We start from the raw sequence: 18,989 nt of genomic DNA, 5'->3' as shown, positions 1-18,989 counted from the left end.
AACTCCTGGGTGGTGGTGGGGTGCTCGTCTGGGGCTGTGGGCGTCCTTCTCCGGTGGGGCCCTGCGTTGGGTTCTCCCGGCGCGGCGGGGGGGCTGCTCTCCTGGTTGGGCTGGGGCGGCGCCCTCTTTCCCTCCGTGCCTCCCTGCTCTCTGGCTCTGGGGGCCTTGCGGCGGCCCTGCTGGCCCTGGCCTGGGTGGCGGGCTTGGTCGCCCGGGCGGCGGTTGTTCCCTGCCGGTTCCCGTGTGGTGTTGGGGGGAATCCGGCTGCCGCTGCTGGTGCGGTGGGGGTCTTGGGGTGGGGATGGCTGGGCACTCTCCCTCCTTCTTTTCACGTTCCACCATCCATTTTAGAAGAACATAAACACTCACCTGAGCACAGGTGTCAGCTCAACAGACTGAATGACTGAAATATTTCACACTAGTTGGTTTTAAGGCATAAGTATGCGTGTGAACACTATCTGTTTTGTGTACATGTCGACAGGTGGACATTTTTGCAACTAACAGGTGTGTTTATAACATTTGAGTGTGTGTGTGGACAGGCTCCGCCCTTTTTTGTTTTTTTGTTTTTTTTTTACATTTGAACCTTACCATAATGATTAACAACCAGTAAACTTGTTGCTTTATGCTGCTTCATGGTCTTATCCCCCTTCCCCTCCTATTATCACCCCCTACCCCCCCTCTCTCTAACGTCCCTCTTTCTTCTTCCCCTCTTTCCTTTTCCGTCCGGTCCAACACCAAAGATTTTCAGACATGTTTGAAATTAATAAAGTTTGGCCTCAATTACAAAAGGGGTTTATTCAGACATACCTTTGGTTTGTCTGAAGATTAATAACCCCTCTTGTTAAAGTAAAATATGTCCAACCCAAGAGGCCCTCAGCTCTCATCTGTCTGCCTAGCTGTTGGACAGGACAAGTAGAAAAAAAAAAAAAAAAAAAAAAAAAATAAAGATCTCAACCCCATAGAAAATCTTTGGAGGGAGTTTAAAGTCTGTGTTGCCCAGCGGCAGCCCCAAAACATGACTGCTCTAGAGGAGATCTGCATGGAGGAATGGACCAAAACATCACTGCTTTAGAACAGCCTTTCTCAAAGAGTGGTCCGTGGACCACTGGTGGTCCGTGAGCGCCCCCTAGTGGTCCATGAGGCGGTACGGCGGCAAACGGGAAAGTTAGTCTGCAATGGAGTTGAACGTCAACTTAAAATATGGATCAGTGGCTTAGGACAGGGTCGCTTAAAAGAAACTCAGATGAAACATCTGACACAACTGTAAAGGTGCTACGAGTTGATGGAAATTCGAGTAGTTCCGTTAACAACGCTACGTAGTCCCAGGAAGATGTCGCTAACGTCATAGCGAAGTCATCAAATGAGCCCCCCCGCCGCAAAGCTGTGAAAATCGCAACCCAGTCTCATCCTAAAATGTGTAGTAGCTACATTTGTCCACATGGAAATGCGTGAGAGTTTTACAAAAACGCCCCCTAAACTGTGAGGGGGATACGTTTCATTTTTCTATTCATTTTCTACGAGCCTTCTCAGGATCACGTGACTTTGGAGGTTTGGCCTGCCGTGAGCAAAAAACATGGCGGATGCACGTTCATTTTTTCGGTGGAATATCCCATAAAACAAGATATTTTGAGGACTAATTTTTATTTTGACAACATTTCTAGTGAGAAATATACCATTTTCTTTTAAAATATGCTTTCATTTAGGACATACAGTTTGTAGTTTGCTTGTTTCGTTCAACTTTTTCTCCCAAAAGCTCTCTGTTACGTTGGAGAAACACGTTAACTTTCATTCATATCTGCAGACGTGCGCGTGGGTCACGTGACTAATATGTTTCTCTTTTTTTCCGCAGAAAATTGTAAAATATGAGTGAATATGGACTGATTTTTTTTTGAAAACATTTCTAGCAGTATATATCCCCTTTATTTTCGTAATATTGCAGACATGAAGTTGTTAGTTTGTTACGTTCAACTTTTCCTCAAAGGATCTGAAAGCGTCTGATCTTTTCCATTCATATATGCGGGCTGACGTGGGTCACGTGACGTGCCTTTCTCTTTTTTTTCCTGTGGAAAATCTCGTAAAAAGGTACGTTGCGATTTATTAATTTCATTTATTTACATATCTAGGGACCCGTGTATAGGTTTTCTCTTTCCGTGTTGCTGTTGCGGCGATCAGGCTTTGATTGACATGTGACAACAAACCGGAAAAATGTTGAGTTCAGGGACGGACCAAAGAGTTCTTTAAATTGATTTTTCTGCATTTTAATTTATTTACACTACGAGTCTAATGGTGTGTGATTAAAAAAAACTATAAATATTATGATAAATGAGATGAAACAATTATTTTGATGGAGTTTATAAAATATTAGGATCTATTATATTCTTTTTTCTTTAACTGTCAATTTTTTTGACGTATCTCATATATTATAGTATTACAATGAAGTGCTCTAATTTATCTGTTAAAAAAGGTTTCATCACTGTTTCCTGTAGTAATTCTCAATAAAGTTTTAAATAGGATATATTAAATAGGATATATTATCTAAAGTAAACAGGCTTTTAAGCCTTCAATTTGCCCCAATTGACATGAAGTGCGCATTTCGAAAAGCCAGTGAACGCAGCGTCATACGGGCACCCCCACCCCAATCCACCGGAAACCCCCCCGGATGAACCCGCAGGAAGGCGCGCGGCTGAAGAACTCTTGGACAGCTGGAAGGTGGGCGATGCTTTGAACTTTTCTCTGTAGAAATGTAATGTTTAGATTTGGGAAACCAGAGATGGTTTTTAGTAAAAACGTGTTGGCTGTTTAGGATAAACGTTGAATGACGAGGCGTTTTTCCATCTTAAATTGAAAAGGCCGCAGGATCACGGTGAAGGCCTCTTCTGTATAGAGGACGGGGGCGGAAACGTCACGTGGTCTCCGCAGAGGTAAGTTTCCTTTTGGGTCATTTAGCCAGAAACGGGGGTCTGCAGCCCTTTAAACAGCTAAGAGCATTTAAATGTCTCACTGTCCAGAACTCAGTAGGACACACAAGGTGTCTCTTCAGCTTTTAGAAAATCAAACACTCATTTGCATTTATGTTATTTTGGAAACTTGATAACTACTGGGGTTTACAAAGGCTTTTTTTTACACATTGTAGATTTTATGTTGTTAGTACATCTCAGCCAGTATTTCTTTAAGGGCCTATATCATGCAATATCAACGTTTTAAAATTTTAAGTGTATTGTAATGTTAATTCCTCACAAAAACTTAATCCACAGCGGTATTTTGATCCATTCACGCATCTCTCAGCATTCCTCTGAAACCCTCTGAGCACCAGCCCCTCCCAAATCACAATAAGAGGGTCCTCACATTGTGACGTCATCATAAGTGAGGAGCAGCCTCTTCTAGGAAGAGCCTGTGCAGCTAAACCGCCTCCAGGCTAACAGACACGCCCACTTTCTCAATGGAGCTAGCGGTGATCAGCAAAATGCTTTCATTGCACAATATTCACATCCATCTTTGCAAAAGTTTGGATGGAAGAAACGCAGAAACGCTGCCGACGCCGACTCTAGGTTGATGTCATGAAATAGGCGACACCCACAAGAAACGAAAGGCGGAGCCTCAGAGATCAAGGAAATAGTTTATTCTAAATGGCTAGCATGGTATAGGCCCTCTAAATTGTGCGTATTGACCTCAAATTTATTTTTTGTGGTACGTTGTCAGGTTTAAAAAAATTCGTCATAAATGCTGGAATTTCTTAAAATATTGTGCATCACCGCTTGATAGATTATTGAAGCATTATGGGTACTGTAGTCAGGAGCCTGGCATAGTAATACTTTGCTTCAACTGTTGAGTAGATCACCAAGTTGAGTAAAGTTTGACTTATCTGACTGTTTTGTTTTGCGTGATGCGCTGTGTCGTCTGAAAAATAGGATATTTGTTTGAATTAAAAACATTTTTATTTTTTGTCAGAGAACCGCAAAGGAGGGGTCAAGGAGCCACTTGTGGCTGTGGAGCCTCAGGCTGTAGACCCCTGGTCTAAACAATTATGGCTGATTTGGCTGACCACATGTATTTATCCTAGCGTTGTCAACAAAGTTAAAGAGCCGCTCCAATGGAAGTCATGTTTTTAAGATCAAACATTTTTCTCATTATTGAGAACATTAACAAAAATATAAACAGATACACAATGATATAAGATTAAAACTGTTTCTGAGTATTTATTCAAATCTCGATGGATCAGGAGAAGATGAAACTCATTGTCTCAAAAAGCTCTTATTTGTGACGCTCTAACTGCCATGAATGGGCCAAAGTCTCTACTCCGCTCCAATTCTGATGCATCCACTTGCAGACAAAAACCAGTAGATCCATTAATGTCCTGAGTTCCCTTGTCTGAGCTGGTATCTGGCTCAAAAGTGTACACATGGATAGCTCCAATGTTGCTCATTGATTTTTTTTTTTGCTATGCTAATGTCGGCTAGGGCTTGTGAGGTGCTATAAGCTAGCGGGAGAGAGAATCAACAAACGGTTTATGGGAAATTAGCAGAGGCAAACATCTGCACCACAGCTCTGAGGTGAAATTCTTATGAGCTGCTGTGCTGCAGAAAAATGTCTTTAAAAACAAAATGATCGTAATTAAAAAAAACACTGGGAACGATTTTATAATAGCTAAAAATTCTGTTAGAATGTCTGATTCCTGATTCTTTTGTGTGTATGTATATACATAAAAGAACCTCATGTTTTTTTCCCTTTCCTCTCTCAGACTGGTCAGTTATTTGGAGACAACATGCACAAATAGTTCCTGGACTGATCTTCTGCTAACTTTGAGGTGGAGAGGCTGTCAGGTTCATCTGTTTCAGGGTCCTGCATGCTCTCCCTCCATGTTTGCCGTAGCAGTGGATGGAACTTGCAAAATGTACTGTTTTGAGAGCCAACTGGGGTGTGTAAATTTTTTTTCCACCTACATTTTTGATGGTATAAATGTTTTTCTTATGTAAACTTTTCTGTTCTTTTAGGCTCAGTGGTTATTTTGAAGATGCGTTTCTGACCAAAAACACTGTGGAGACCTCCTTTGTGAACTGCATTCATGGGGAAATAGAAAATGTAAAGCTATTTTCATGTCTTCTTCCTCAAGAAAAGGAACACGCCTGCATATATGTTTTATTGTATTTTGTGTCATATCATCATGTTAATATACGACATTCATTTGTTTTGATAGAATCCTGGAGATGGGAGATGTGGAGCAGGAAAGTTTGTGGCAGCACCAGAGTCCTCCAAAAAGTCTTCTGGCAAAGTAAATGAGGAAGGATCGCAGTCTACCGTCGTGGAGTTTTGCTGAAAGGACTGAACATGTTCCATCCATCCATCCATCTTCTTCCATTCATTCAGAACCAGGTTGTGAGGGCAGCAGTCTAAGCAAAGATGCCCACACTTCCCTCTCCTCCAGCTCCTCTTGGGGGACCCCGGGGCCAGCTGAGAGACGTAGTCTCCCCAGCGTGTCCTGGGTCTCCCTTAGGGCCTCTGCCCAGTGAGACATGCATGGAAACCCCCCCCCCCCCCCCCCCCCCCCCCGGGAGGCGTCCTCCTCTGGATGTAGAGAGGAAGTGGCTCCACTCAGAGCTCTCCAGGTGAGCGAGCTTCCTGAACCTGTTCCGTTGAGATATTTTCATGAACCCCTTCTATTTGCAGAAACGGCTTTCTCCACAGACCGTGCAGTTCTTCTGCTCTGATGTAGTCTACGAGTTCTGATCGCATTTGGAGAAGGTTGTGGTTCTGTGTCCTGAGATGCAGGACCTGTTGAACATGTGTCCTTTTCAAGTTCACTCTTGGATGTGTGAGGTAATAATTATCAACGGCTTATTTCTCATTATTCCTGTTGGAGTTTTTTTTCTAATCCCTTATGTTTCAAAAGTTTGCAAACATACATTTTGGTTGAAATGATGAGGATCCGAGGATGAAATCAAGAAGGGACAACATCAGGGAAAGGGACTGAACCGACTGAACAGCTTCCTCTCTTCAGCAGACACATGTTCCGAGTACATATGTGTCAAATATTGGTAAATACTCATTGAAGATGCATCCTTTTTGTGTAATTTGTTTTCTCAGTTTACTACATTTTGATTCTTTCATTCTGCACAGACATCCTCGCCGTTCAGGCCGGTGGCTGGAACAAGCGGAAATCAGAAAAGCTGGAGCAGACGTGACCAGAATGATACCTCCAGGTAAAGACTGTGGTAATGTTGTAGATAAATGTTGGCTTGTTTCTTTCATGTTACTCTCATGCTGTTGATGTGGAATATCTCATGATTTTTTCAGTATTATTAATACATTAATCTCTTCCCACAAGGACCAATCAAAATGACCCAGAGAAAAACACTGAAGGGCTTTGTCTGAGCATCAGGAAAACAAGAATCAGCATATGGTAAAAATCATTTGTTACACTTTCTAAAGTTGTTGCATAACTGATCAAGCACGATGTGATGGATTGCAGGTTATGGTGCCATGGTGAAGAACTAAAGGCTCTATGATGTCATGCTGCTGACCAGACTGTGGTTGGTGAAGTCCAGCAGCACTGCGGGTCCTTGAAGTGTGGTTGAAGAGCTCTCCTCCAGCTTTTGGAAGGTTCTGCCCCGCAAAGCCAGGAGGTTTCTCTTTGTGATCTGCATGGATGTCCAGGGCTTGTGGCATTTATGTGTTTTCCTCTTCATTTCATTCTCAGGCAGCACAGAGGCCTTGATGGAGAGAGAACATGAGGGACTAATTGTCTGCTGAGGAGGAGACTTTCTGCAGTTCAAGCCCCAGCTCCACCCCTAAAAAAAGGCTTATATGAAGGAAAACCTCATTTCATTTTTGTACCAATAAATGACTTTTAATTGAAATGAGAGATTTTTTTCTGAACTGCACCAATGAAGGGTTTTTCAACCTAAATTTCAACAATTACATTGTTTTTTACCTCCGTTCAAGTTTCTACAACACTAGCTAAACATTTCAGTGCTCACACCTGTGCTGAAGACACTTCTCATTTTAACTCAAACGTTTGGCCTTTGATTTGTATGTCCAACACCTTAGAATGAAACACTGACCTATTAAACTCATATAATAAATGTGCTATGCATATCCAAATCCTTTGTCAGGGTACAGACTACATTTTAATTGTAGCAAGACTGAAGTAAAATGTAGCAAAATGACAATGAGTTATCTTAAATTAGGGGTAAATGACATGAGAAATTAAGAATATTAGAAGTGTGGAGTGATACGTGTATTTATCAGTATGTTAGCTGCAGGAAGGGTGCTGTCCTTGACACGTTCCTTTACTCAGACAGGATGACAGGTAGGGAAGGGGGTAGCCGATGATCTGCTCCAGTATCTTCAGCACAGAAGCTTCTGTTGCTCTTCTTCAGTTTGATCTGAGAGCCAGACCATGATGCAGTTGGACTGGCTGAGCGGTAGGTTGCCAGCAGCTTCAGACGTGCTGATGTGCCTTGTTGATAACGTCCTGGATGTTAGGAAACCAAGTTAGATCAGCTGAGATGGGGATGCCCAGGAAAGGGAAGCTGTGAACCCTCCTCTATGCCTACTAAAGTCCAAGATGACTTTCATGGTCTTTTATTTGCCGATCAGCCTTACACTATACAGTTTCCGCACTTGTCTACAAAGTTCACCTCAGTGACCTTTAATAAGTCTTTGTTATTGGCAAGTTAATTACTTATATCCAAGACATGGAGATGTGGGTCCAGTATGAGCAGGATTTGGGAAATGGCAGTTGCCAAGAACTCACATGAAGTTTCAAGGTTTTTGCCTTTATTTGGAGGAAAAAAAGTTTTTGTCCTTTGTTTGTTGTGCAGAATTGCAAACCTAGAAAGAAATCAAGTTGAAAGAATTTATATAAATGTATTTGCCCTTCTTTTGACCCTTCTACATCATGAATATTTGGTGGCTGTTGCTTGGCGACTGTGAGATCTCTCCATAGGATTGACATGGGCTGGGCCTCTCCATGACCTTGATATGATTGTTCTTCAGCCATTCCTTGGTTGCCTTGGCTGTAGGTTCTAGGTCACTAACCTGTTGGAAGACCCATTCATGACTGATTTGAAGGGTCCTGGCTTAAGGAGGGTAGGAAGTTCTCACTCAGGATTTTCCATTAATGGCTCCATCAACGTGGTGACGTAGCTCTGTGCAGAAAAATAGCCACAAAGCATAATGCTTCCACCTCCATGTTTGACAGTGGGGAAGCTGTTCTTGGGGTCATAGGTAGCAATTCTCTTCCTCCAAACCCAATGGTTGAGTTGATGCCAAAGAGCTCAGTTTTGAGCCAAACATTCCATTATGCAGAATAAACTGATAAAGCAAACCCTATTTTTCAGTGTGTGATTTTCATTTTTTCATAAATCTTAGGACAATTTAGATGATAAAAGTAACAAATAAATGAAAACAGTATAATACAGTAAATATGTAAATATTTGATGTGATGAACAATGCTTATCTGATTTAGACCCAACATGAAATATTTTTTGACACACACACATCAAGTTGTGTTATTTAATGCTCGTAATTTAGACACAAATGATAGAAATGTTAGGTTTATATGCCAAAGATATGCCATGTGAAAATTTTAGTGCAAATACGCATGCGTGCGCGCCGTGCACATAAAGCCACCCCACCCCCAAGTATCCGCGCGCCGGTCGGTGGGTGTTGGGCGTCAATAAAGGTAATCTGGTTGTCGCGCGTTCTGCATCTCTGCACGAGCTAAAGAAGTCTCAAAGGTAAGAAATGTGAACACACGAGGCATTAATGAAAATACTTTATGATCATCTAAAAGTATTTTCATCTGACAGATGAATGCCGCTGTTGTTATCACTGTAGAGCGGGGCTGAAAAATACGGCCTCCATCGAGAGACTGAACGTAACACGACTGCAGGTTACTATGATCATCATAGAAAAATGTATTAATTATTTGTTTCGACTGTATAGTTATTGTGGTGGAGCAGAGGAAGGGAGGTTTGTGAGAATCGGGGTTACATTAGCTAATGATTATGGCAGCGCTCGCGCCACCGCCGGTTTCCCGGCAAAAAAAAGGAACAGTAATTTACTGATATATTAAAGTGTTATGATTGACCTATTTAGGGTTTTTCTCCAAATTTACACAAAAAACGTTGTAACAACGATCATCTGGACTCGGTTTTGTAAATATTTTAAAACAGTCTCTGTCTCAGAGACCTGGACTGACTGACTCCTCCCCCTCACGTTCCAAACAGGAAGTACCCGCTGGCTCCAAGGAGCCAAAATCCTATAGACTTCTAAAGAGAAACAAACAGCTGTTAGTCAGTCATTCTATGGGTCAGATTAACCATTCTTGTTGTGATACCCTTTTAAACATGTTTTTGCTAATTCCAGTTATTTGTTTTACAAAACTGTTTCTTTATCACAAGTTATTCAAATTATAGACTGACCAACAGATGCCTCAGTAATAGCATGTGCCACCTTGAATGTTTGTTTGACAAATTCCACCAAGCTCACTTTCAGTGGAAGCAGTGTGGACTTTCAACAAGCTTACTCCTGATTGGCGACAGTAGTTGCCATAGAAATGTTGACTCAGATCAATCACTGTCAACTGGCTCCAACGTGGTGACGTCTTTATCACAGAGAAACGACGACAGAATTGAATTTGTTATGATGGATCTGGAAGTAAATGGGTGACGTCACACTCGCTCAGACCTTTTCTCTGATCCAGTCAAACTGCTTTTTTACCAGTTTTATTCCAGAAATCATTTTGGATAAGAGGAAAGACATCTTCAGCTCAAAACCAAATCTTCATGACCTTTTTTTTTTATAACTTTTCTTTTTAAAATTCAGAACTAATAACCTGCACATTCTTACAAAACTGTTAGACTTCAATTGCTACCTTAATTTAATTGTAAAACTAACAACCATTGTCATTGATATGGCAATATTTTCCCCAAATCTTATCAGAATGTGGAACTGGAGACATAAAAATTCTGCTTTTCCTATTTTCAGCTGAATCTGCCACGAGGCTCGACAACGTCTTCCATCAACTGCAAAGCGGTGATCGCTGTGGCCGCCAAAACATCCAAATGTCAGGCGGGCTACAAAGATTTCAGGCCAAAAGAGAAAGCCTCACATGTGATGAAGTGTCTGTATTGGTATGTATTTACCATCTGTGACTCAGAGTCATTAACCAATTGTCGATCTGTTCACAGTGTTGTATGATAATTTAAATTTTGACGATGACGATACAAAAATTGCTGCCAAACCTGCCAAAAAGTCCCGCCTCTTACCACACACATGTTGTGCCCCCTAAGGTGCCCTAAGTTCCCTGATCAAGCAGAAACGTGCTTTGACTGGATGAAGGCCTTGTATCAGGTATACTGGTAATAATAATTTTACATTCACCTCAGTCTGTTGTTGTTCCTCATTATTCATGGAAGCTTGATGACACCACATCTTCAATCTGCATGAACTCTAGTTTGATTAGAAACTTTCATTTGTGAACCGTCAGCAGATCTGGTCATGTCTCACCAAAACAACCACACTAATCATTTTATCATTTTCATCCATTAAGGTTGGAAAAACCAGCAGCCCTCCAGTGCTTCAGCCGTCCAACCATCAACCGTTTCAGACATCCATCCTCCCACCACTTCAGCCCCACAGCCGTCCACCAGTGTGCCAACTTCGGACATTTTACTATCCTGGTACAATCTTATTTTTCTGCACAGTTAGCAAAAATGATATGTTTTTTAGATATTCCTGTGTTTTTTATCCTCAACAAATGTTTCTCCAAAGAAATATGAAAATACAGAATAATTCATCTGGTGGTTATTTTTACTCTTTTCCTCAAATCTTTAATAAGAAAAAAATAATTCAGTTCAAGTTTACTTGTGCTTCTCTTTTTAATGGGCATTACAGTTGATATAAAACATATAACATGCAATTAAAATGTTTTGTAGTTAAAAACATTTTACACACTATTAAAAGATTCTATAAAATATTATTTAAATAAAAAAGGATTCCTTTCCAAGAAAATGTTGACTACCGTATATCTTACAATAGTAGCCCTGGCGTTTATTCCATCACAGACAGAACAGTGATGGTTAATGGGTTTATTTTGCAGCAAAATTTCATCAAGAAATGCAGACAAACACCAGCAGATGAACATTTCAGGATTTATTCAAATGATGAGAATATTGGATTGTGTTCTGATCAGCACTGGCTGTTGACGTTTCTTTTCTCCTTGAAGCATCAGCCTCCGTATCAAAAATCATCTTGGTTGTCATGAGGATCTCTTTCCTGGAGACACGCCCACCTTTCCGTCTTTGTGCAATAATTCATGTTCAAACCAGTTCTTCTAATTTGTCGCTTTTCTTTGCATTTCCACCAGTAAAAAGTAATACGACAAAATACTTGCAGAATTTGTAAAGATTTGGATTTTGTATTATTAATTTGCCTTTTTTAGTCTTTTATTATAAAATAACTATGCATTATTACTTTATTTTAACTAACACATTTATCTTAGTTTACAGTAGTTCTCCTAAACGTCTCTTAAACAAGTTTACACTTTTCATCTTTCAGAATGCAGCCGTGTGATTGGAGGAAAAGATTAATATGCAATGAGGACATTTAAAGAAAAAAGGAGCAGTTTTTATTTTACATTATTACTATTTTAAAGTAGAACTCTAATGTATATAAATGCTTTTTTATTAATTTGTTTGGCATATTTACTGTGTTAGAGTTCTGATGATTGTTTTGAGTGGTAAACGTTTTTATTTTATTTATGAAACCCAGATGGAGTTAATGGAGTGCTAGTCATGTTTTATGCTGTATATATTATTAATGAATTTATTTATTTATTTTGAAGTGCCTAATTGCAAGTAAAGAAGGCGGGGTTATGGTTAAAATACGTACGGACAATCCAGCAACGTGCCTCTTCAACATGAATTTCCATCAGTTTTTTTGCTTGGTCGCAAATAAATAAGTCCAAATAATAATCAGCCTAATTTGTTTTTTTGTTTATTTAAAATTATATTAATATTTTCTAATTTTCTTTGTCAATAAAAGGACAAAAGGGGTAGATGATGGATGCATGTCCAAGTTTTATTATTCATGTTCTACAAGTTGTTAGATATTGATTATTTGATGCTTTTGTGCTATGCGTTAAAAATCAATGTAATATTGTAATTATTCATAAATATTTGAATAATACTAATATTTCCTACAAAGGATAACTGACACTAATCAAATTAAAAACAGTCGTCCTGTAAGCACTGAGTGAACAAACTGTAGCCCATTGTCTATCACTGTTTGATTGAACCTTCTCTACTTTTCTTGCAGGGGGGGGTCATGGCCTCTACGCTGGATTCCAAAAAAGAGACAAAAAAAACCCCGCCCTCAACCCCCACTCTTAGTCAGACGTGTTTATTTTTTTATTTACAATAATAAATAATATACTATGTACATTTATTTTGTTTTACTTTTTTATACTTAGTTTCCTTATTTCCTATAATATTTATTAGTAGTTGTTGTTTGTTGATGTTAGTTCTTTTTAGACCCTTTTATGTTAAAATAGACGTAAATGATCCAGATGCTGATATTCTAATATATAGACAGATTTATGAATGAATTATTCTCAACAGAAGTTCAACACTATTGTGGTAGCAGTCTGACTGTTTTACTGTTTAGTTTTACTGCAATCTGTCGTGCCTCACCCACTGTCCATCCCATAAAAAGAACAATTCTACATCATTAACCTTTTATTATTTTTATTCATATGGCACATTCATAAATACAAAGTTAGAAATTATACCCCCCATTTTTCTATCTTTATCAATGAGTTCAAACAAAACATGAACACAATAAGAAACTCTGACCATAAGAAAGCATTTAAAACATTCAATCTGTGCGTCACTTTCAATGTTTTTGTGAAAAATTTCATAATAATCCTCTGGTTTGTTTCTTTCTTGTTGCTGTTGGGAATTGTTGTTTTGAATTGTTACAGTCAATAAAGTTTGTATAAAAAACAACTGCAATCTGTCATGCGACATGATACCTGCAAAACAAAAAGTTTGCATTAGTAATGGAAACATTAATTTCTGTAAAAAAAATAAAAATAAACACCTGTTTGTCGCTGGGCTTATTTTTAGAACTTAACCTTCCCGATAAACGTGGGACCAATCACAAAACCAGTTTAGAGCCAAACGTCTTTTTTTATTATTTACAGTGTATTTCTAAACTCAACTAGTTGATGTTGAAAAAATACGCTTGCATGGACGTTACGACAGAGTACATCGGTCCCTAGAAATGTTATTAAACCTAAATATTAAACCTCAGACGATCTTATTTTACGAGATTTTTCCACAGGAAAAAAAAGAAACTCGCGTCACATGACCCCGCGTCAGCCCACAGATATGATGGAAAAGATCAGACATTGTACACAGCATTTAGACTTGTAGTGTGAATACTTTAACATGTAAAAGAATATTGAATAAAAAAATCGCTAAGTAAATTTAGAGAACTTTCCAGTCTGTTCCTGAACAACATTCTTCCGGTTTGTTTAAATGTCCTTCAAAGTCGCAACAACACAGCATGAAACCTATACACGGGTCCGTAGAAATGTAAATAAAAATAATTAATAAATAGCAACGTACCTTTTCACGAGATCTTCTATATGAAAAAAGAGAAACTCACGTCACGTCACGTGACCCACGTCAGGCTGCATATATTTATGGACAAGATCAAACGCATTCAGATCCTTTGAGGAAAAGTTGAACGAAACAAACAAACTACGAACTGCATGTCTGCAATGAATGGATATTATGAAAATAAAGGGGATATATACTGCTAGAAATGTTTTCAAAAATAAATTAGTCCACAATCACTCCTATTTTATGGCATTTTCTGCGGAAAAAAAGAGAAACATATTAGTCACGTGACCCACGCGCACGTCTGCAGATATGAATGAAAGTTAACGTGTTTCTCCAACGTAACAGAGAGCTTTTGGGAGAAAAAGTTGAACGAAACAAGCAAACTACAAACTGTATGTCCTAAATGAAAGCATATTTTAAAAGAAAATGGTATATTTCTCACTAGAAATGTTGTCAAAATAAAAATTAGTCCTCAAAATATCTTGTTTTATGGGATATTCCACCGAAAAAATGAACGTGCATCCGCCATGTTTTTTGCTCACGGCAGGCCAAACCTCCAAAGTCACGTGATCCTGAGAAGGCTCGCAGAAAATGAATAGAAAAATGAAACGTATCCCCCTCACAGTTTAGGGGGCGTTTTTGTAAAACTCTCACGCATTTCCATGTGGACAAATGTAGCTACTACACATTTTAGGATGAGACTGGGTTGGAAAATCGCCATCAGCGTGAAAAATCCACCGCTAAGGTGAAATGAAAATATCACCGCAACTACATACAGTTTGGGATTTTTTTGGACTGGAGAGGAGGAGGATCCCAAACCACACTGTGTTTTGTGCTATGAAACGTTAGCTAATACTATGAAACCTGCAAAACTAAAGAGGCATCTGGAAACTAAGCACAAGGAGTACCAGGGGAAACCTATTGAAAACGCGATGAACTGAAGAAACATATGATGAAAGAGACCTCCCAGTTTTTTGCACTTGGAGAATATGCAAAGGCTACAGAGGCGTCATACAAGGTATCCCTCTTGATTGCTAAAGCAGGAAAACCTCATTCAATCTGTGATAATTTAGTTAAACCAGCTGCAAAGGTGATGGCTAACATTGTTTGGGGGAAAAGCCGGCGACGAAATTAACAGGATTCCTCTCTCCAATGACACCGTCCAGCGGCGCATAAAAGCTATGGCTGAAAGTGTCGAACATCAGTTGGTGACACGTTTACGCCAAAGTCAGTTTTTCTCACTACAGTTGGATGAATCTATTGACCTGGGGAATGAAGCACATCTGTTGTGTTTTGTGAGATACATTTATGCCGCTGGATTGCATGATGAGTTTCTCTTTTGTTGTTCCTTACCAACCAACACAACAGGAGAAGTAATTTTTCATTCACTCAATGATTTCATTGTGAAGAATAACTTGGACTGGTCAAGATGTGTCGGGATTTGCACCGACGGTGCAACCTCAATGACTGGAAAACAGAAAGGCCTCGTAGCGCGCGTTCGCGCAGTAGCGTCATCTGCAGCAGCAACACACTGTTGCATCCACCGTGAACAACTGGCTGTGAAAAAAATGCCACACTGCCTAAAATCAGTACTGGATGAGAGTGTGAAAATAGTTAACAAGATCAAAGCAAAATCACTCAACTCGCGTCTTTTTAAAGCTGTGTGTGAAGAAATGGGAAGTGAACACACAAAACACTGAAGTTCGCTGGTTGTCGCGTGGAAAAGTCCTCACCCGTCTGTTTGAACTGCGAGATGAGGTAATGTTATTCCCGCACCATAGTGATGAACTGTACGACAGAATGCATGATTTCCAGTGGCTTGCAAAGTTGCCATACTTGGCTGATATTTTCAGCACTCTCAATACTTTGAATGTGGCACTGCAAGGGAAGACTGTCACCATCTTCAATGTCCAGGACAAAATGAAAGCTACACGCCTCAAGATGGAATTGTGGTATGGCCGTCTCAATCGCAGATAATTCGACAGTTTAACAACACTCGCTGATTTTCTCCTTGCTGCTGGAGAGGATGTAGATGGGAGCACAGTTGCATCCTTCAAACAACATCTGCAAGACCTACACTCACAGCGAGGAATATATTTCCCAGAATTAGATGCAAGCTTTAATTGGATCAGAAATCCATTTGGAGACAAAACGCACATTGAGCAATTCACTTCCAAGCTTTCACCAACAGAGGTTGACAGCCTTGTGGACATTGCATCAGATGGGACACTGAAGACAACTTTCAGGGAGAAAGGTTTGACTGACTTTTGGCTCCACATCCAACCTGAGCATCCCGAGCTGGCTGACTCTGCTCTGAAACTGTTGATGCCGTTTCCTGTGAAGTTGGATTTTCCACACTTGTTGGCCTGAAAAAAAAGCAGCAAAACCGAATCAGTGTGGACTAAGATATGAGACTGAAACTCTCCAGTTTGGAGCCAGACATTGCTTCACTCATGGCCCAGAAAAAGCAGCACTTCCCATTAAGATGGCAAAAAAGACAGTGAGTGAGTAGAGACTTTGATATTGGTAAAGCTGTTGTTTTGGGAGCAGTTCAGAATTAGGTGGTCCGTGAGTGTTTGTATTATGGGTTAAGTGGTCCTTGGTCTGAAAAAGTTTAAGAAACACTGCTCTAGAGGAGATCTGCATGGAGGAATGGGCCAAAACATCACTGCTCTAGAGGAGATATGCATGGAGGAATGGGCCAAAACATCACTGCTCTGGAGGAGATCTGCATAGAGGAATGCACCAAAACATGACTGCTCTAGAGGAGATATGCATGGAGGAATGGGCCAAAACATCACTGCTCTGGAGGAGATCTGCATGGAGGAATGCACCAAAACATCACTGCTCTAGAGGAGATCTGCATGGAGGAATGCACCAAAACATCACTGCTCTAGAGGAGATCTGCATAGAGGAATGCACCAAAACATGACTGCTCTAGAGGAGATATGCATGGAGGAATGCACCAAAACATCACTGCTCTAGAGGAGATCTGCATAGAGGAATGCACCAAAACATCACTGCTCTAGAGGAGATCTGCATAGAGGAATGCACCAAAACATCACTGCTCTAGAGGAGATCTGCATGGAGGAATGCACCAAAACATGACTGCTCTGGAGGAGATCTGCATGGAGGAATGCACCAAAACATCACTGCTCTAGAGGAGATCTGCATGGAGGAATGCACCAAAACATCACTGCTCTAGAGGAGATCTGCATGGAGGAATGCACCAAAACATCACTGCTCTAGAGGAGATCTGCATAGAGGAATGCACCAAAACATCACTGCTCTAGAGGAGATCTGCATGGAGGAATGCACCAAAACATGACTGCTCTGGAGGAGATCTGCATGGAGGAATGCACCAAAACATCACTGCTCTAGAGGAGATCTGCATGGAGGAATGCACCAAAACATCACTGCTCTAGAGGAGATCTGCATGGAGGAATGCACCAAAACATCACTGCTCTGGAGGAGATCTGCATGGAGGAATGCACCAAAACATCACTGCTCTGGAGGAGATCTGCATGGAGGAATGCACCAAAACATCACTGCTCTAGAGGAGATCTGCATAGAGGAATGCACCAAAACATCACTGCTCTAGAGGAGATCTGCATGGAGGAATGCACCAAAACATGACTGCTCTGGAGGAGATCTGCATGGAGGAATGCACCAAAACATCACTGCTCTGGAGGAGATCTGCATGGAGGAATGGGCCAAAACATCACTGCTCTGGAGGAGATCTGCATGGAGGAATGGGCCAAAACATCACTGCTCTGGAGGAGATCTGCATGGAGGAATGGGCCAAAACATCACTGCTCTGGAGGAGATCTGCATGGAGGAATGCACCAAAACATCACTGCTCTAGAGGAGATATGCATGGAGGAATGGGCCAAAACATCACTGCTCTGGAGGAGATCTGCATAGAGGAATGGACCAAAACATCACTGCTCTAGAGGAGATATGCATGGAGGAATGGGCCAAAACATCACTGCTCTGGAGGAGATCTGCATGGAGGAATGCACCAAAACATCACTGCTCTGGAGGAGATCTGCATAGAGGAATGCACCAAAACATCACTGCTCTAGAGGAGATATGCATGGAGGAATGCACCAAAACATCACTGCTCTAGAGGAGATATGCATGGAGGAATGGGCCAAAACATCACTGCTCTGGAGGAGATCTGCATAGAGGAATGGACCAAAACATCACTGCTCTAGAGGAGATATGCATGGAGGAATGGGCCAAAACATCACTGCTCTGGAGGAGATCTGCATAGAGGAATGGACCAAAACATCACTGCTCTAGAGGAGATATGCATGGAGGAATGGGCCAAAACATCACTGCTCTGGAGGAGATCTGCATAGAGGAATGCACCAAAACATCACTGCTCTAGAGGAGATATGCATGGAGGAATGGGCCAAAACATCACTGCTCTGGAGGAGATCTGCATGGAGGAATGCACCAAAACATCACTTCTCTAAATACCAGCAATAGTTTGTGAAAACCTTGTGAAGACTTACAGAAATCGTTTGACTGCTGGCATTGCCAACAAAGGGTATAAAACAAAGTACTGAGTTGTACTTTTGTTATTGACCAAATACTTATTTTCCACCATAATTTACAAATAAATTCTTTAAAAATCAGACTATGTTATTTTCTGGATACTTTTTTCTCACTTTGTCTCTCATGGTTGAGATTAAATATGATTAAAATTATAGGCCTCTTTCATGTTTTTAAGTGGGAGAGCTTGCACAATTGGTGGCTGACTAAATACTTTTTGCTCCACTGTATTTTAAATTAGCATCACAAAAGAGACCATTTGCACGAAGTAAATGGACAAAAATAGACAGAAAGAAACTTGCTCCTTGTAATGTCACAAATCACTTAGAAATTTCTTTTACCAAAAAGAAAGACCAAGTCAAAGATAGGAAATGTTTTTGATTTATTACGCATATTTTACTGATTCATTTAGTCGGGTCTTCTTCAGAGCGGCGCATTAATAAGATCAGCACAGATCATAATAGCACGTGACCTTTAGCGATGCTTCTGGCTTCACCTCCAGATGGGAACATTTAGTTGTCGTTGTAGCCAATTATTTCTCAGGTACCGCCTGTTGTGCAGGATAATAACACTTAATTAGCCGGACAATGCAGGCGGGCGTCCCCTTCCCTCAGCTCCCATCCCCTTAATCTGCCGTCCTTTCCCTTTTGGAGCACATCTCTCCAGCGGGGATTACAGGAAGAGCCAATCGTGTCCACTCCAGAGCCTCAACAATCACGTGCAGGGTGCAGGTTGTGGCTTTCTGCAGACATTATCAGGTTTTCAATGGTGTTGTCTTTCTAGAGAAGGGAGGAAGGA

General features: G+C 40.7%; 3 long non-coding RNA genes across 6 annotated transcripts; all 3 read left to right on the top strand.

Annotated features, from left to right (window-relative positions):
- Nucleotides 1-1,557: 1,557 nt before the first annotated feature.
- On the top strand, nucleotides 1,558-5,603 carry LOC144988636 (uncharacterized). Of its 2 annotated transcripts, XR_013652593.1 has the most exons (7): nucleotides 1,558-2,082; nucleotides 2,602-2,709; nucleotides 2,850-2,921; nucleotides 4,739-4,915; nucleotides 4,992-5,079; nucleotides 5,195-5,269; nucleotides 5,365-5,603. It is a non-coding gene; the product is annotated as an uncharacterized LOC144988636 (long non-coding RNA). The 2 variants fall into 2 exon arrangements; XR_013652592.1 differs by lacking the exon at nucleotides 5,365-5,603 and having other exon boundaries at nucleotides 1,947-2,082; nucleotides 5,195-5,360.
- A 22-nt stretch (nucleotides 5,604-5,625) lies between these two features.
- Nucleotides 5,626-6,854, top strand: LOC144988637 (uncharacterized). Its single transcript, XR_013652594.1, has 6 exons — nucleotides 5,626-5,814; nucleotides 5,888-6,032; nucleotides 6,115-6,197; nucleotides 6,323-6,397; nucleotides 6,467-6,597; nucleotides 6,695-6,854. It is a non-coding gene; the product is annotated as an uncharacterized LOC144988637 (long non-coding RNA).
- A 1,777-nt stretch (nucleotides 6,855-8,631) lies between these two features.
- On the top strand, nucleotides 8,632-12,446 carry LOC144988638 (uncharacterized). Of its 3 annotated transcripts, XR_013652595.1 has the most exons (6): nucleotides 8,632-8,738; nucleotides 8,811-8,893; nucleotides 9,991-10,136; nucleotides 10,296-10,356; nucleotides 10,556-10,685; nucleotides 12,322-12,446. It is a non-coding gene; the product is annotated as an uncharacterized LOC144988638 (long non-coding RNA). The 3 variants fall into 3 exon arrangements; XR_013652597.1 differs by lacking the exon at nucleotides 8,811-8,893 and having other exon boundaries at nucleotides 8,635-8,738; XR_013652596.1 differs by lacking the exons at nucleotides 10,296-10,356; nucleotides 12,322-12,446 and having other exon boundaries at nucleotides 10,556-10,686.
- Nucleotides 12,447-18,989: the final 6,543 nt, after the last annotated feature.

This window comes from Oryzias latipes, chromosome 21 (genome assembly GCF_053564925.1).
Source record: "Oryzias latipes strain Hd-rR chromosome 21, Olatipes_Hd-rR_3.1".
Taxonomy (NCBI): Eukaryota; Metazoa; Chordata; class Actinopteri; order Beloniformes; family Adrianichthyidae; genus Oryzias; species Oryzias latipes.
The sequence above is the reverse complement of the archived record's forward strand: the minus strand, read 5'-3'. Positions and strand labels throughout refer to the sequence as shown.